The following is an 18,378-nucleotide window of genomic DNA, read 5'->3' as shown; positions in this document are numbered from 1 at the left end:
CTCAGTGATTGTGAAATGATCCGGGCATGGCTTCCCATGAGAAGCACGGCCATTGTCCAGGATGCTCGTGGCAAAGATGCTGACGGTGGCTGGGGTTTGGAGGCGGTCCACACACACGTTCCCCATGATAACCCATCCCAGTTCCAACTTCTGAGCATGCGGAGAGCCAGGAGGACCTCTGACTTGTTCGTGACATAAGAACAGGTCAGAACAATCCATTCCCAGCAGCAGCAGGATTTGCGCTTCGGGGTCCAGGTCAGGTATGTGGTCAGCAATAGGCCGCAGATGAGGGTGGCAGAGTGCGACATCTGGTGTGGGAATCTGTCCGCGGTCATTGGGTAGCGCATCACATTCTAATAGCGTTGGGAGATGGAACTGAGCACCACTTTCCAGTGCTTCAATCTGGAATCCACTGGCTGTCCTCCCCGCCGTGAGCTGGACACCAGCACACGTTTTGAGGGTGTACTGTATCTCGTCACCATCCAGGTGGAAGAGCTGGAAGAATGCAGGACTGGCTAGCGAACGATTACTTTGCCCATCGAGCACCACATACATCTTCACAGCCTCGTCAGGGCGTTCCGTGGGGAAAACTCTAGCAAGGCACACTTGATGACAGGTTCTCTGCTTCGTTGGAGCACCACAGATACGAGTACACTGGGTGCTAACAGCATTGTCCTGAGTAGGGGCAGTAGTCACTGCCGTCACCATTGCAGGGAGACTCATTGCAGGCTCCAGTGATGCCTGTGTGGTGGTGCCCATCATAGGGTGTTGTGACAAGATGAGGTCAGCATGAAGAGCTGTGGGATGCTTGTCGCTGCCACAGGCCGAACACAGAATGGTGATTGGACAATCCCTAGCCAAGTGGTCCTTAGACTCGCAGCACTTGTAACACAATCTGTATTCCTTCACCAGAGCCTTCCGCTCGTGCAGCCCTTTCTGCCCGAACTCTCTGCACTTATTGAGCGAGTGTGGCTTCTTGTGCAATGGGCAGAAAGCTCCCACAGGCCTCTCCGTCTTAGGTCGCAGCGTGGCAGCTGAGACTTCCGTCTTCTGCACAGAGATGGTGGCCTTGACTTTCGTGTCTCTGGACGCCAACTTCTCTTCATGAGCTCCGCCGTAGAGTTTATCCAAACCAGTGTGAGGGTCAGTCCTGTCTCTCGCTGTCCTCCTAATGAAGTCAACGAGAAATGAAAAGGGGGGGTAGGCATTATTGTTGTTCACCTTGAAGGTAGCCACTTCTGTGCCCCACTTCTCTCGCAGCAAGAGAGGCAGCTTGTCAATAATCCTGTCCTGTCCGCTGAATTGATCCAAACACACGAGACCGGACAGCTGTGGATTCTTCTTGGCCGCCTCCACCTCCAGCAGGACATCCAGTAGGTCCCATAGTTTGGGAGTGTCTTTCAAAGTCAGTTTAGGGAAGTCCTTCAGTTTCCGCATGAAAACGTTTTCGATGTCTGTAGGTCTGCCATAGCGTTCGTCAAGCCTTTGCCACACTGTCCTGAGTGCCATTTCAGGGTTCTCGACGTGCGCTGCATAGAGTCGCTTGGCTGCATCCGAAGAAGCTGGCCCCAGCCATGCGATCAAGAGCGTTAACTCCTCATCTGCTCGCAATCCCATCTCCCCTGTGACCCTCTGGTAGATGACCTTCCACAAGAAGTAGTCCTCCACGCGATCCGTGAACTTCTGCACACCCTGTTCAGACAAATTCTTCCGGAGATTGCGTGATCCCAGGTAGCTGCCACTGTACTGGGGAAGGCGGGTAGGGTCTGGGAGTGGAACGGCATGAATGAGCTGTGTGGGATACTGAGCAGTGAGCCAAGTCGCAGGAAAGGCAGGTGACTGGAGTGGCTGAGCTGCGGGCCCAGCAGATGGTTGGGGTGCAGGAACAGTGGGAGCAAACATTGCAGTATTTGGAATCAAAGCCCATTGGCTGATATCTGCCTTGCGTTCGGACCCACCCTCCACTGGTACGCCGATGAGAGCTTTCTGTTCTGCAGGTGACTGGAGCGGCTGAGCTGCAGGAATGACAGGTGACCTGAGTGGCTGAGCTGCAGGAGCAGCAGATGACTGGGGTGCAGGAGCGGCGAGTTGGCTGATGTCCACTGGTACGCTGATGAGAGCATTCTGTTCCCGTACGAAGGACAGCACGCGGTGCTGTGTATCCTCTTCTTCTAGCTCCTCAGGCCGGAAACCCAGGTCCAGCCGCGCTGCCGAATCGAAGGTCCGAGCCCGGGCCTCCAATTCTGCGGCCTCACCTTCCCGAGCTAACGTCCGTAGTCTCGCTTCTCATTCCTCTTGTACCGCTCGTTGTCTGGCTTCGCAAGCTTCTTGCTCCTCACGGAGTTGGGTCTGCCGAACCTCTTGCTCTGCTCGTTGTTTGGCTTGCTGAACCTCATACTCCGCTTGTTGTAATGCCGCTTCCCTTCTCACGCCTTCTTCCTTCCTGGCAAACTCTGCTCGTTTGGCGGCTGCTGCCGCGTCAGCTTTGGCTTCCAGCGCTATGCATGCCAGGCTAGCGTCTGATCCTGACCTGTAGGAGCTCCCAGAAACGTGAGAACGGGCCTTAGAGGTGGCAGGTCTTGACCTGTGGGAGCCCTTAGCAGCATGGGAAGAAACCTTCGAGGCGACAGAGGCCCCGGACTTGAGGGTACCTCCAGAAACGTGGGAGAGGGCCTTGGAAGACTGCCGTTTTGAAGAAACAAGGGAGTGGGCTGTCGAAGGCATGTCTTTCACTGATGCCAGGTGTGATGGTGGAGAGGAGAGCTGTGTGGTCGAGTTCCCCTTTTCTGCTGCCTTAATGCGGACGTCTAGGTCTTGTGCAGCGCCTTCGAAGAATCTCTCTCGGGTCTCCCGTTGATCCTTGAACTGTGGTGCCTCCTCTGAGCCCAGTTGGGCCAGGATTATCGAAATTCGATCCTCGTTCCCCCACCACTGTGAGTACAGCTGTACACGACGGGCCTGAAGGCCGCGCAGTTCCTCTACACTGCAGCTAGTAGTGTCTTTCTGTAATTCTCGTTGCGCCTTCTGCCATGCGCGTTCCGCCTTATCGCAAAGCTCATCCTTTTGGCTCAATAGATAGTCTCTCATCTTGGCTGTGAGCATTGGCATCCGATGCACTGAGGTCGTTCCGTGCATTTGATTTGTTGCTGCTGCAGAGGTGGACTGGTTGCTGTCTGCTCCATCTGGACCCACGATCAGGCTTTCGTCTCCTGGTCGGAGGTTGTCAGCTCCCGAGTGGCGTGTGTCATCACTAGACTGATCTCCCGTGGCTGCAACGTTGGTGGACATCCTGTCCTCCAGGTGGTGCTGTCCTCTCTGGGGGCGCAGTACCGTTGCCGTCCACCAGGTGGCGCTGTTCTGGTCTGCTTGGGTGCGTGGGTTGCCAGCCCTCAGTTGTTCTTGGCTGGCACTAGGCGGCGATGATCCTAAGCTTTCCTTCTATGCTGATGTTGGGATCCTGATTCCCCACTCCCTGGTTCTCTTTTGGCCTCTTATACTCCAACTTACAACAGGGAGATTTTCCTGATTTGCAAAGGGGTAGCCGTCTGGTGCTTGGACCTCGTTAGCTGTCTGAGCTGTATGGGGCTCCAGTGACCGTGGCGTGCTTTGCTTTCAGGGAGCCAGAGACTTCCTGCCTTAATGTCCTTGTGGGCTAGGTTAAAGGCCAGGAGTTACTTAGAGGAGAAGTGAGCTGAATGCTGTAGACATTGCAAAACAGGAGCATGCAGACTAAAACCTTTTAAACTGTTCAAACTGCAGGGAGATCTGTTTCCCCCACCCTTTCTTCAGCTAGTTGGAGAGGGTAAGCTGGAGACATATACAAATGCAAATCGGCAATCTCCTTGCAATTCACATGCTGACTAGACCAGCTTCAAGCACAGGAAAAATGTCCTTTTAAAATCCAAGCCGTTTGCATGGGCTGAAGCAGTTTGCAGAGCAGGCATGCAAGTTTATGAAGTTAGTTGATACAGTCTGTCTGTATAAATCCAAAATATCCGTAGGCTCTTAATAGTCACTGTTTTTTCACTGTCTCGTCCAGCGCCTGGAGCTCGGCCCCCAGGCCCCTTTTGAGTAGTGACAACAGAACTCTTAATGTCCAAAATATTACATCTTTATTATTTCTTCACATAAATGCATAAGGATTAATCTCTCAACTCACACATCGCTGAACAGGAAGTAGATGCAGAACATATCTAGAGTCTTTGAAAAAACAGATGAATTGGGAGCCTCCTTTCTCTTCTGTGGTCACGGTAGAACAAAGGATTTCAATTTACCCGGGCCGGAGGGAATTGTGGGAAGAAGAAGCTCTGATAGCCAATTAGCGTGCAGTTCAGAAACATCTGACCTAGTGTTGGTCTGGACTACATTTCCCACGATTCTAAGTCTTAAAGGGCTAACTACTACAAACATTTTCTATGTAACATTTTGCTTTCTGCTGGGGCAGCACAGCGATGTTTTTTATAACATTTTCAAACTCTTAATACGTTGCTGGGAATACATAATGCGGTAACCCCCCAAGTCAATCCATCTCTTGCTGGGTCCTTCTCTTTTCCAGCTGCCTTCAACTTTTCCTGCCATGATTGTCTTTTCCAATGACTCTTGTCTTCTTATAATGTGATCAAAGTATGATAGCCTCAGTTTGGTCCTTTTAGTTTCCAGGAAGCGTTCAGGCTTGATTCGATCTAGAACACACTGGTTTGCCTTTTTGGTGGTCCACAATATCTGTAAAACTCTCCTCCAACATTATGGCCTTTTATGTATGGCTGTTTCCTCCCAGTCACCCCGCTGACTACTTTGGGGCTTTGCTTTGATTATGCTTGCATTTTCCAACCATCAGAGGTCAGCTTGCTCTTCCCTCACGTTTCCGTGCATTATGCTGGATTTGTGTTTAGCCAGCATCCAGAAAACGTGGGGGAAATGCACAGGGAGAGTGAAGCAACCTCTGAGAAAATGCAAGTAAAATCAAAGTAAAGTGGGGTGACTGTGAGGAAACAGCCATGCATAAATGGCCAAAATTTCAAACAAACCAACTTTCTTCCTGTCAGCTTTCTTAGTTGTCCAACTTTCACACCCATGCACAGGGAATTCTATGGTATGAATTATCTTGATCACCAGTGACACGTCTTAAGGAACTTTTCTATCTCCTCCCATGGCTGCCCTTCCCAGTCTCAATTTCCTTCTGATTTCTTGGTTGCAGTCTCCCTCTCAGTTGATGATGGAGCCAAGGAATAGAGAATCTTTAACCATTTGTCAGGCCTGTGTCTCAGTTGGTTTCGTTTTCCCACTGACCAGACTCAAGGACTGTTATGCATACCTAAACTCTTTTGAAGCTGTGGGAACCACAGCGCTGTTTGTGTTTTGTAATTTCTTGCTTTTTTTCATGCTTTTATATTACCAAGTGCAAGCCAGCAAGCTCCATTGCTGTCACCTTTTCTTTGTGCTCTGTTAACCTATATGACCAGTAAAAACCAACTTCTTTGGACCTGACTGTCTCTGACGTGGTTTCTGGTTCAGATTGGGCCAAGGGCTTACATTGTGACAGCAATCGAGCTTGCTGGCTTGCACTTGGTAATATAAAAGCATGAAAAAAGCAAGAGATTACAAAACACAAACAGCGCTGTGGTTCCCACAGCTTCAAAAGGGTTTAGGTATGCATAACAGTCCTTGAGTCTGGTCAGTGGGAAAACGAAACCAACTGAGACATAGGCCTGACACCATTTCAATTTCTTCTTCATCATCCTTAAAGTTCTGTAATACCCCATTCTTTGTAATTCCTCCTTTTTCTTACAAATGTTTCGCCATTATTATTTAGCGGGATAATTATGGGGGTTCAAATGCAGAAGGGCAGCATCCCAGGGGAGAAGAATCTCTCACTCACCACACAGAATGAGCCCGGCCACATCTGTACAAACGCCAGGCAGTCCCAAGGACAGGACCTAGAATGTAGAAGCAGGTGTGTGTGTGTTGTTAATCCTGTTTAAAGTTTTGCCACCCCCCATCCTTTCACTAGACTCGGCTCACCTGGAGAGCTTCTTCTCTGCTGGCCGCCACAACTCCTCGGGTCTGACCAGTGCCAAGAAAAACCCCACACTCAAGAGGCTCAGGGGGACCACGTTCACCACACCTGCAAGAGAAGCACAAAGGTGTGGGTCTTGACATTCAAAGCCCTATATGGTTTGGGACCAACATACCTGAAGGACCGCCTAATCCATTACAAAACTACCTATCCATTATAGTCATCTTCGGAGGCCCCTGTTTCAGGTGCTCTCGTCTTCTGAGACCAGGCAGGTGGCAACCCAGGACAGGGCCTTTTCGGTCTTGGCACCAAAGCTCTAAAAAAAACCCCTCTCTACCCAGGAAGATTTGTCTGTCCCCTTCTGTCACCGTCTTCTGCCCGCAAGAGAAAACTTTTTTGGTTTCATTTGGCATTCCCTCAATGATCCCTCCTTCCTAACCAACGTTTTCATGATTTGTATGTATTTTAACTCTGTTTTCTAACTCTGTAAAAAAATTAATGATATATGTTTGGAGGGGGAGCTGGTTTTAATGGTTTTACAATGCAGTTTTATCACATATGTTTTAAACTGCTAGCCGCCTTGGCAGACCTTGTCAGGGCAGAAAGGCAGGATACAGATTTTGTAAATAAAAATAAATAAATAAGAGAAGTAGAGACCACAGGTCAAAGATGGGGCAGCCTTTCAAAGGATAACATGCAGTCTCTTAGATATAGGACTTCAAGACTTAAATAGCACTGCTGATAAAACATGCTCCCCATCAAATTTAGGGGTATCTTTTGACTTTAATCAGCCCTCCCCATACTTATCCCACCTGTGTGATCCTTCTCAACGTAGAGCCATTTCTCTGGCCAGATTTAATGTTTTGCCATCTGCGCTACTCGAAGGCAGATTTCGGAAAATCCCTCTGTCTGACCGGCTTTGCCCTTGTGGCAACAACTGTATTGAAACGGTTGCTCGTGTCTTATTTTATTGTAGTTTCTACACAGCATCTCGTAACGAACTTTTAATAGTTAATAGACAGAAAGTCTCAGATTCTTTTAACGCTTCCTATGTATTGAACAATCGTTCGCCCCAAATATTGGAGACGGTGGCACAGTTTTTAAAGTTTGTTTTAAAAGCCCGCCAAACAGTTAATTGGATGGCAGTATCAACAAACAGCGCTATTCGATGTAACTGTCTTTTAACTATTCCATAAAGGGCACTTCTTAATATCGCCATTCTTTTTGTACCCTTCTGTATTGTGTTTTTATGCCGATAAAGGAATGGATGATTGATGATGTGGCAGCCTGGCCTCTTGAGACTCTCAGCTAGCCTCTTAAACAGAATGGCAGAATAGATGTCTCTCCAAACTTTGGTGATATTTGCACGTGGTACTCCTTGAAGCTTGACGAAAGCTCTGAAATGGGGATTTTACCGGAAGCCCATTGCATTTGAAATCTGTTCCGTGCTTCATTTGGACATTACCATTCTGGATTGTCAATTTTTGTGCACCTGATTTTGTTGTATATATACACTTACCTGATGTAAATTTATCGCATTATAACAAGTTCCTGCTCTGTATTTATATCCTTGGGATATTGTTTTGGTGAGGCTCCACCTCACAATATAACTGCTTGCAAAGTGCTTTGTATGTGCTTTATTGAGCTTTACACAAGTGCAGACTTTTGATTTCCTGGCCTCTTAAGAAGGCTGGTATAATCTGCAGCCTGCAAGCAAAGCACAGACCACCCGGTATCCACAGCAGTTCCTGCCCCCAAGCTGAAGGAACCCCATTTTCTTTAAACAGCCCCACAGGCTCAGACCATCCTATTCCCTATTATCTGGCCTAACCAAGACTGTAACAGCCTTTGACCATTTATCATAAATTACAAAGACTATTATCCAGCCCACCAAACACCTCTGGGTAGCTGACAACTGGGCGCAAAGGCCTTTCTCCACCGCTGCCCTCCCCGCACTGTGGCACTCAGAGGTATACTGCCTGTGAAGATGGAGGTTCTGTTCAGCCATCAGGGCTAATTAGCCAGTGACAGACCTTTCCTCTTCCACGAATTTGCCGTCCAAGCCAAAGGCCAGTCGCTATTTCTTGTGGCAATGAATTCCAAAGGTAAATTATGTATCCTGTTGATACCCAAGTTGGGGTTCATGTTTGCCTGGTGCTGTTTTGAGACCAATTGCAACACATACATAGTGGAAGAAAAATACAGTTTATTAGGGGCCACGAACAGACTGACACAAGGGAGTCATCTCCAAAGCTTGCATAAAGAGACGACAGATGTGCATTACATCTTATACCTTGATCAATTTGCCATTTCATTGGCGTGACAAGACATAACATAACACGCTGCACCTCATTTCCAACACACCTCTTAATCCACAGTTGGTCATCAGTTCTGCTCATTTACTTGATCTCCAACCCCTGTGTCATCTCAACTTTGTGATCTGCCCAGCTGACAGATTCCCTTTGAAGCACCCATTCATTACACAGTGACTGGTATGAATTTCTTTTTACACAGGGCCCCTTTCAGCTACTGCCTCATCCTGCTCTTTCTGTCCTTTCAGTTCACACAAAGATTCCTCTTTCCTAGCCTGAATATAGTTCTTGGCAATCACTAACCAATTCTAACATATATTAAGAAAGCATACCATATGTGCACCCAGCATTGATGTTTCTAATAATCCCCACCATTTTACTAAATAATATATATTTTCTCATATTTTCTCATACATCCCAGAGTTATAGTTTGGTCAATAAACAAGACATTTATTCATTCATGAATAAATGCCTTCTAGGGTTGCCAACCTCCAGGTGGTAGTCAAAGAGGGCTACAAGTGCTACTAGGAGTTTTGGCAATTCAGAATAAGAGCACCAGCAAAGTTACACACACAAAGGTGACTATCATGCAAATGCTGTTAGAAAAATATATTCAGAAGTAGTTCTTACTAACACAACCTTAGTTGAGCAAAACAACACAATAATTTTTTTACAATGGTCTAAAAAAGACCCAAAGTGAAGACGCAAAAGCGGTACAACATAAATAAATGTCCTCATTCCCTTTCTCTGTCCTGAATCTACAGCCCATCAATTTTACTGGGTTACCCCCCCCACCCCAAGTTCTTGTATTACTAGAGAGGGGAACAAAGCTATCTCCATCCACACCTCATTGTATAAAGCGCCTGTTTTGCTTCCTGCCTGGCATCCTCAAGGCCCTGGTTAGCCAAACTCTCAGCCCCTGTTTGGCCTGGGGTTTTGCATGCAACACAGGCCAGGTTTATGCTCAACCGCAGCATATAATGTTTTCATCAGAAATCATTTTCACTTCATCTCAAAAGCTGCCTGGAGACCCTAATGGGTGGGACGCTGGCACAGAATTTCTCTACACAGAAATAAAATAAGTACCTGCCATCACGTCGATATGCTGGTGTAGAAGAGTCAGGCACCCGCTGGGGTTAAAATAAGGTGAGTGGAACCGCTTTCGTTTCTCTGCATGAAGAGACGCTGGCAGTGCCGCCCATCTGTGACACCCTTGGCTGCCGCCACCCCCAGATTCTCAGATGCTCCTGAGAGCAATCATGTTTATCTGTCAAGGATGCAAACTTTCAGGGTCCTTGGAGCTGTTCACCAAGCAGAATAGGAACGAGGTGGAAGGGACCACCAGGGTCATCTAGTCCAGGGACAGAAGAGGGTTCGGCCACTGACATCCCCAGGGCTAAACACGGCCTTCTCCTGTCCCTAAACTGGCGGCTGCTCCTGCAATCTGCCGTTGCCCTGGAACCAGGAATGACCAGCCTCAGCAATCTAGCCAGCAGCACCATTAAGCAGCAAAGTCTTCCCTTCCTAGTTAATGGGGAGCACATGTGCCAGAGCACAGCACGACACATAAAACAAACATGTGCATGCACACACAAGAAAAAGATGCCCAAAAAGAGGTGTAACATTTAATGCCAAATCTGTTCCCCACAGACATTTTCGTTGACACCACTGGCAAGGAATATAGAAAAGCAATTCATGCACGTGAAGATCATGCATTAATTTATTTATATCTCACTCCCCCCCCCCCCAGCCCAGTTGGGAGCCAAAGCAGCTTGGAACACCGTTCTCCATTTTCTCACAACGACCCTGCGAGGTAGGGCAGGCTGAGAGCTTGTGACAGGCCCAAGGTCACTCAGCGAGCTTCCGCAGTAGAAGCGGGGATTTGAACCTGGGTCCTGGTCTGCCACTCTAACCACTACACCACACTGGCCCTCGAGGGTCACTCACGGCCCAGCTCACAGGCGTCCAGTTGGCCTCTTCCAGTGTGAAGGTCTGCTGAGAACTGAGCAGGTGAGGGAAGAGCCTGAAACAAGATTCTTTGCAGCTCAAAAGAATTGCGAGACGGGAGGAGAAATGTGGTTATGTGCTGACATTGCTAGGGTTGCTGGTTCTCCCAGAATTAAGCTGATCTCCAGACTCTACAGCAGTGGTTCCCAACCTTTTTTTGACCAGGGACCACTAGGACTTTTTTGTTCGGTGCAGGGACCCCAAGGTTCAAAATAAAAATGCTGAGAGTTTGAAAACAAACTTTAATCATAACTGTTAGTTAAACATTAAACTTAGAATAATATTTGAATATATCTTTTTATAATAAAGAACTTTTAATTGAAAATATTAATTTATTATGGGTTTATAACTTTGTTTCGCGGACCTTAATTTAGTTCTCGCGGACCCCTGGGGGTCCATGGACCCCCGGTTGGGAACTGTTGGGTATTAGAGAGCGAGCTTTGTTACATGTCAGACAGTTAAGGGGTTAATATTGTAACTAACCAAGTGGTCAGTTTTGGTGGCCATCGCCACCCTGCCGAGGGTCACGTATACAACTATTTTGCATGTTTAACTGCTTTCGATTTCTTTGTTAGAAGAGAAAGTAGTTGCACACTTTTGCTTGACTGCCAAGCAGGCAGGATGAGAGGCTCTCCTTTCGCTAAGGGTGCCTACTCATAAGTAAGCTTAGTGCCTTGCCAAAGGCTTTTGGCAAGTATAGGAAACATAGAATGTAGACAGAATTATTTGTTTTGTATCCCAGTGATATTTTTCCCTACCCTGAGTTAGAGTAAAGATTGTTTAACACAAAGACAAATGCTTTGTGTCTTTTGTGCGTGTGTGTGATCTCAATTCTCTATAGTTCAAGAGGAACGATCCAATCCCTCTGATTTGGTAGCAGAAAATTAAGTATCGGGGTTTCCTTTAGGAACTGGGGCCCCGATCATCCCCAATAGGAACCAGTGCTCTACAGGGGTAAGTGTTCCCCTGGAAGCCGCCCTCCCCAGGCTCCGCTTTCAAATCGCCAGGTGTTTCCCACACCAGAGTTGGCAATTCAAGCCAACACAGTCAGGCGGTCCACTTGGCAGGCCAATGCCAGGTCATAGGGATGCCAACACCAGCTTGGGAAATTCCTGGAGATTTTGGGGCGGAGCCTGTGGAGGGCAGGGGATGGAGAGGGGTACCAGGCCACGGAGGCCGCCCTCCAAAGCAGCCCTTTTCTCCAGGGAAACGTATCTCAGCAGTCTGGACAACAGCTGGGAGTCCAGAGATCTTCAGGCCCTGCCTGGAGGCTGGCGACCCTAGCAGGGAAAGGGAGCCGGCCACTTAAGGACCAGAAACTCCAGAACAAGGTGCCGCATAAAAGGACAACCTCCATCCAGGCCTTTTAAGTGGTCCGCTTCCGTGCCTGTTCAACTGAAATGTGACTCCAGCAGAGGGGGGGAAGCCCTTTCCCCGTGGGACTTGCCACTGGCGTGGTTGTCTTATGCAAAGCGGGCTGCCGGCCACCCACGCGCAGCAGGTCCACCTGCTTCGTAGCCACCGTAATGCCCTAATTAGTTTATAGAGAAAACATATATGCTGTCACATATATGCATATTTACATAATATGAGACACACACACACACACACACACATATATATATTCTTATATACAGATCCAGAATCACTTTGCATTATGGGTAACATGTATACTTTGGTCAAGAGACATTCATTGCTGAGGAGCCTGGGTCAGAGTGATCTGCAACTGTTTGCAGGCAGCTGACTAGGTGAGATCATTCCCTCTTAGTACAGGCAGGTTCCTTAATTAAGCCTGGAGCTTTGATTTAAGACAAAAAGTGTCATCTTGGAATGTAAAGTTGTGCTTCCTCATTAACCATCAGGGAATGCCTTGAAGAGCGTTTTTTTATTGGATATGCAAATAATTGCTTATACGTCCAAAAGGTTTATTGGACAGTTCAGTCTGACGTATGTATTATGCTTCTGTAACCACCCATGATCAAAGTCTATATCCATGCTTGCAACCCTTTGATGTGCGTGGAAATTGCTCTGCGCTTTAGGCAATTTTCACCAGCATTTTGTGTATTGGCCAATAAAACAACCTGCTTTGAATCTTCAGCTTCCAACTGTTTTATTGTAATTAAATATTAATACAACAAGGCAGGAAACATAACACCACTAGCCCGGTGTATAAATAAGACATCGTGTGTGTCCGGCTCAAGTGCAAAAAAAACCCAGGCCGGCACTGTGGTCTCCTCGGCCTGCCGTGTTTATCAGGCCTCCTCCGTCTGAGTTTTGGACGCGTCGGCTGCCCTTATTCCTGGCAGCTGGTCAAGAAAAATAAAACCCTCCTCCTCTCGCCAGGCCGCAGTGCCCTTGTAAGTCCGTGCCGGAGGTCGCTGGTGACGGAGGGAAAGGGAGCGAAGGAGAGGAACAAGAAGGCGACGGAGAGGGCAAACAGACCAGGCTGAAGAGAATGAAAGCCCTTCTGGTAAAAAACAACAACCACACTTTCGTGCCCCCCAGACGGGAATCACTAACTGTCGCCAGCTTGGCAGGAGCTTGGTTGGGACTGCGGGGTGGGTGGGTGTCCAGTTCTGCAGCTCGCTTGTGTTGGAAGAATTTCCCTTTTGCCCTCTCCCTCGGTCCTTGATGTAAATGGAAAATCTCTGCTAGCCTACTCACCAAAGCTTAGCAAAAACCTTAGTTCGTTGTGCATGGTTCTCCGCCTGCTTCACTTACCAAAAAGCAACCCAGAGAGATCTGGAGAAACACTCTTACACAGCACATGATAAAGTAAATCATGCAGCTTTATTATACTTACAAGGAAATATAAAGCAAAGAGAAAAAGCAATACTTAACTAAATATATATATATATATATATATATGACAGAATATAACAAAACTTACACACATGCAAGACAAACAATTACAGACAAACAATTACAGAGGCCTCTGGGTCAATTCCAGAGAGAGAGATGGCAACAACTGGGAAGCCTGATCTCTTTCCCCAGAATGACAAAATACCAGGATTTTGGGAGGCTCTTTTATAGGTAAAACTGTGCGAGAAAGATTTTTACAACAGCCCTCCTTTCATGTTTTCCCGGAGATAGGCTTGCCATGTTTTTGCTTTGAAGCTTTCTGCTCCCAGAATGTTATTTTCAACAGGGTCTCTGACAATTTGTTTGTTTGTGACAAGTTCCCCCAATTTAGCAGATAGATTGCTGCCGGACCAAATGTTCGTTCTCTCCTTAAACAATTACAAGCATCCTGGTGTGTTTTCTTTTGGGTAACTAGCCTCTAGCCTGCAATTTGCTTTAAGATCAGAGGCCCTAATTGAAAACTGGGGTCAGCTAAAAAGTCAGGTCTTTGTATGGCTATAGGTTATAATATTAAGATATAAGTGTGGTTATTTTTAACCCAAACTCATTTAATATAACCTAATATATTTAATATGAACTAATGTTCAATACAAAAAAATTCTCGCGACAGCTTGTTTCTCATCCCCAGCTTCGGAGCAAACAGCTCTAAGCCAACCTCGGCAGGCCGGCGGGTACTAACCAGCAACACAATCCCCGCGTTAAGACGGCTGCAGAGTCCTGCCGCACCCTCCGGACTGACAAATGTGATTGTGGCCCAGGTTCTGGATGCCAGGCACAAAATAATAGGCCCAGATTTGAACTCACTCTATGGGCTGTCAACGTTTCCTCCTTCCGGCATTGCCGGGTCAAATATTTTCAAACCGCTGGGAGCGTTCAAAGTGATTCTTCAGCTGCTCTTGATCGAACGGTGGAAAATGCACTCCATGCAGGCCTCTGCCGTCTTCTTTTTAAAATTTATCTGCAAGTGACGTGCTGCACGGTCAGAGCAGACGGTTTTGATCATCCCAGAGTTTGGTCAATAAACAAGACATTTATTCATTCATGAATAAATGCCTTCTAGGGTTGCCAAACCTCCAGGTGGTAGTCAAAGACGGCTACAAGTGCTGCTAGGAGTTTTGGCAATTCAGAATAAGAGCACCAGCAAAGTTACACACACAAAGGTGACTATCATGCAAATGCTGTTAGAAAAATATATTCAGAAGTAGTTCTTACTAACACGACCTTAGTTGAGCAAAACAACACAATAATTTTTTTACAATGGTCTAAAAAAGACCCAAAGTGAAGACTCAAAAGCGTTCCAGCATAAATAAATGTAGGCACAATTGCTCAGTTCGTTCAAAGTCCATACAAGGTCCATACACATAAAGTGCAAATGCAATAATTTAGGTCTTTGCTGCGTAAATTATTGCATTTGCACTTTATGTGTATGGACCTTGTATGGACTTTGAACGAACTGAGCAATTGTGCCTACATTTATTTATGTTGTGTTTTGCTCAACTAAGGTTGTGTTAGTAAGAACTACTTCTGAATATATTTTTCTAACAGCATTTGCATTATAGTCACCTTTGTGTGTGTAACTTTGCTGGTGCTCTTATTCTGAATTGCCAAACCTCCAGGTGGTGGAAGGAGATCTCCTGCTATTACAACTGATCTCCAGCCAATAGAGATCAGTTCACCTGGAGAAAATGGCCACTTTGGCAATTGGACTCTGTGACATTGAAGTCCCTCCCCAAACCCCGCCCGCCTCAGGCTCTGCCCCAAAAAAACTTCCGGCGGTGGTGAAGAGGGACCTGGCAACCCTACTCCATATTGAGAAAATGAATACTCTGCCTATTAAAAATATACATTTGGAGGATTGGGAGTAACTCTGGCTTTAGGTTAAGGTGGGGGAGGCTGAATGTGTCACCAGAGAGGGGATTTGCAAAATTCACTTGTTCTTTTAAAGCCCCCAGGGGACAGCAGATGGGTTCTTCTCTTTCACAGTATCTGTGAAAAGCAGAAGTCGAAACAAAGGCTATAACCATCACTGTTTTAAATCAGAATTGTGTGCTTTGCACATCTAGCTATTTATTTGCTTTGCACATCTAGCTCTTTATCGCTGACACCGAATTCTGAGTTTGCATTATGCCTTACCAACCTTTGTTTTGTCTGCCTTCCCAATGACCCTGAGAGGTAGGCCACAATTATTTCACAGAGCAGGAACCGAGGCAGAGCATCAGCTGCTCGTCTGTGTTGTGTTTTTGTCCCATTCCTGTCCCATAAGTCAGGGGTCCCAGACCTTTTTGAGCCTGCGGGCACCTTAGGAATTCTGACCCTGGATGGTGGGCGGAACCACAAAATACCCGCCGTAGGAGGCGGAGCCAACCGCAACATCTCAGGGAGTGAGGTCGTGCAAAACTCTAATTGTAATTAACAGGGTGCCTTTTCAAATGAGCATATATGAAAATATTTTCTTGCATCTCTTCAGTCATACAGTGAAGATCCTTGTGTTGTGGAAGCAACTGCAGCCGAAGCAATTTCTTAAAAATCTGCATGGGCAATCAGATCTCCAGTGACCAATCGGAAGCCCTACTGGGCAAAAGCCCCAGCTGGGCCCACCGTGAGCAACCCTGCCATAAGTGCTGGGACGATGAAAAGGCAGTTAGAAGGAAGGCAGCTGCACATCGGCCCCCTCCCCAGCACCTCAAGGCACTCCAGTTTTAGCCAACTCCGTTTGCTAAATGCAATACCACACCGGCCATACTCATCAACTGGAGAGCCAGTGTGGCGTAGTGGTTAAGAGCGGTGGTTTGGAGCGGTGGACTCTGGTCTGGAGAACCGGGTTTGACTCCCCACTCCTCCAATGGGCGGCGGAAGCTAATTTGGTGAACCGGGGTGGGGGGTGATTTCCCCACTTCTACACATGAAGCCAGCTGAGTGACCTTGGGCTAGTCACAGCTCCTAGAGCTCTCTCAGCCCCACCTACCTCGCAGGGTGTCTGTTGTGGGGAGGGGAAGGGAAGGTGATTGTAAGCCGGTTTGATTCTTCCTTAAGTGGTAGCGAAAGTCGGCATATAAAAAACAACTCTTCTTCTATCTTCTTATGGGTCTCCCATTCACAGACTCCGGGTTCTAAGAAGACCAACATCTAACAACTGGAAACATCTGCAACTGCTGAAGAATATTAGCATCAGTCTTCTCGGAGGAACACAGTCCCTTGAGGACAAACCCTCTCAGTACATATTTATTTAAAAAATTGTTTATATTCCAGTTCCGTCATCTTCTTTTCTGTCCTTCGTTGGTCCCTTCTCCTAGGCTTCCCGCTTGGGGTCGCGCCGGTTTTTCTCCTCCTCCAGCCAACGATTGAAAAACAGAGTCCCGGAATACCAGAAGCTCTTTCAGGTGAGAATTTTGGCTGCATCCTGCTTCTCACCACTATATTTCTGGATCAGGAGTGGCATGTGGAAAGAGAAGGAACCCTGCCTAGAAGGGGCAACTGGAGAGGTGGGGGGGGGGCTGACCCTCAGTCATCCCAAGATTTTTCGGGAAGTGTACCCATGACAAGGCTACCACTGGAGATGTGCAACACCCGGGTTCAAATCTCCCATGAACCTCCCTGGCGTTGTCAGCCTCTACCTCGCAGGGTTGCTGTGTGGCTAAAATGGGATACGCTTGTTTATGCCAGGGCCAGAGGGGTTTGTTGCCCTGTTAAAATTATATATATATAATTTGCTCTGCTGCAGTGAACCTTTGCTGGGCAGCGTGGTTCCCATCAGGAATCACAAACAGATAGCGTTCCTGTGTCCTCATTTTCATTTTTAATTTCAACGATGTAACTATTGCCCAGATTCAAATCCAGTACCACCTTAGACCAACAAGATTTTCGGGGTATACGCTTTAAAGAGCCAAAGCAGGAGAGGGAGCTTTGACTCTCAGAAGCTCATACCCTGAAAATCTTGTTGGTCTCGACGGTGCTCCTGGACTCGAATCCAGCTCTTCCGCCGCAGACCAGCATGGCTATCCTCTGGAAGTAACTATTGTTAATTAATAATTAATCTGAGCCCCCTCACATTTCTGGACACCATTGATAGAATAATCCTAGGGTTGCCAACTCCGGGTTTGGAAATACCTGTTGATTTAAGGGTAGAGTCTGGGAGGGTGGGGTTTAGGGAAGGGAGGGACCTAATGCCGTGTAGCCCACCTTCCAAAACAGCCATTTTCTCCAGGAGAAGGGGAACCAATGTTTTAAATAAATAAATAAACAAATAAACGATCCATGTAGCCAGGAGATAGGTTGCAATTCCAAAAGCTCTCCAGCCCTCCCCTGGAGGTTGGCAACCCTGTGTAGTCCACACCTCCACCTTTTCACCAACCGGCATGCGTTGAACAAGGGGAGGGTCTGAAAATTGCAGGTAAGGGGGCCTTCCTTTGAGGCAGGTACTTTGGGCCTTTTGGCCCGAGGTGGGTCGGTGGGTGTCAACTAGTGCCAATATACCAGGGCGAGACATGCATGCCCAGCTCTTTGGAGGAAGGTGAGGGCACCAATAAATAGTTTTTTTAAAAAAAACCAGCACTCTAACCCTCCAGGAGAAGTTGCTGTTTAGGGACCGGCCACGCTGGAAGGGGCCGCCTAAACTCTCTCCGCCTGTCCCTAGGAGGACAACGGCCTGCCCGTGCATCTGAAAGGAGGAGTCAGGGATGCCCTGCTGTACCGCTTCACCATGGCCCTCAGCCTCTTCGGTAAGAGGAGGTCTTCTGGCCCTCCTGAGAGCTTTGTGCTGGGGTAAGGGAGGGAGAGGGGTCCGGGAAATCCTCAGAGCAAGAGCCCGGATTGCAGTCCGGTTCCCATGTGCACACTGAAAAAGCAGCTCTTCCACATTTGCGGATTTCTTCTCCTCTGGGAGCTGGTCCTGGGCACAATGGCAAAGTCTTGAAGGACCTTTTTCTTGGGCTGGTTGCTGGCAAGAAGAGCCAGCGTGGTGTAGCGATCAGAGTGTTGGACGAGTAACTGGGAGACCCGGGTTTGAATCCCCATTTCTGCCATGGAAGCTTGCTGGGTGACGACAGGGTTTTTGTGAGGATTGAATGGAGGAGCGCTACTTAGGGTCCCCGTTGGTGAGAAAGGCAGGGGATAAATCGCTGGTTCCCAAACTTTTCGGGCCACCGCCCCCTTGGTTCCACAAACTCAACCCCAGTGCCCCCT

The 18,378-nt window shown here is 47.6% G+C and overlaps 1 long non-coding RNA gene across 1 annotated transcript; it reads left to right on the top strand.

Annotated features, from left to right (window-relative positions):
* The first annotated feature begins 12,784 nt into the window (after nt 1–12,784).
* On the top strand, nt 12,785–17,911 carry LOC130474209 (uncharacterized). The gene is made up of 3 exons (XR_008933224.1): nt 12,785–12,805; nt 16,491–16,577; nt 17,831–17,911. It is a non-coding gene; the product is annotated as an uncharacterized LOC130474209 (long non-coding RNA).
* Nucleotides 17,912–18,378: the final 467 nt, after the last annotated feature.

This window comes from Euleptes europaea, chromosome 3, assembly GCF_029931775.1.
Source record: "Euleptes europaea isolate rEulEur1 chromosome 3, rEulEur1.hap1, whole genome shotgun sequence".
NCBI classification, from domain to species: Eukaryota; Metazoa; Chordata; class Lepidosauria; order Squamata; family Sphaerodactylidae; genus Euleptes; species Euleptes europaea.
This window is presented reverse-complemented; position numbering and strand designations above follow the sequence as displayed.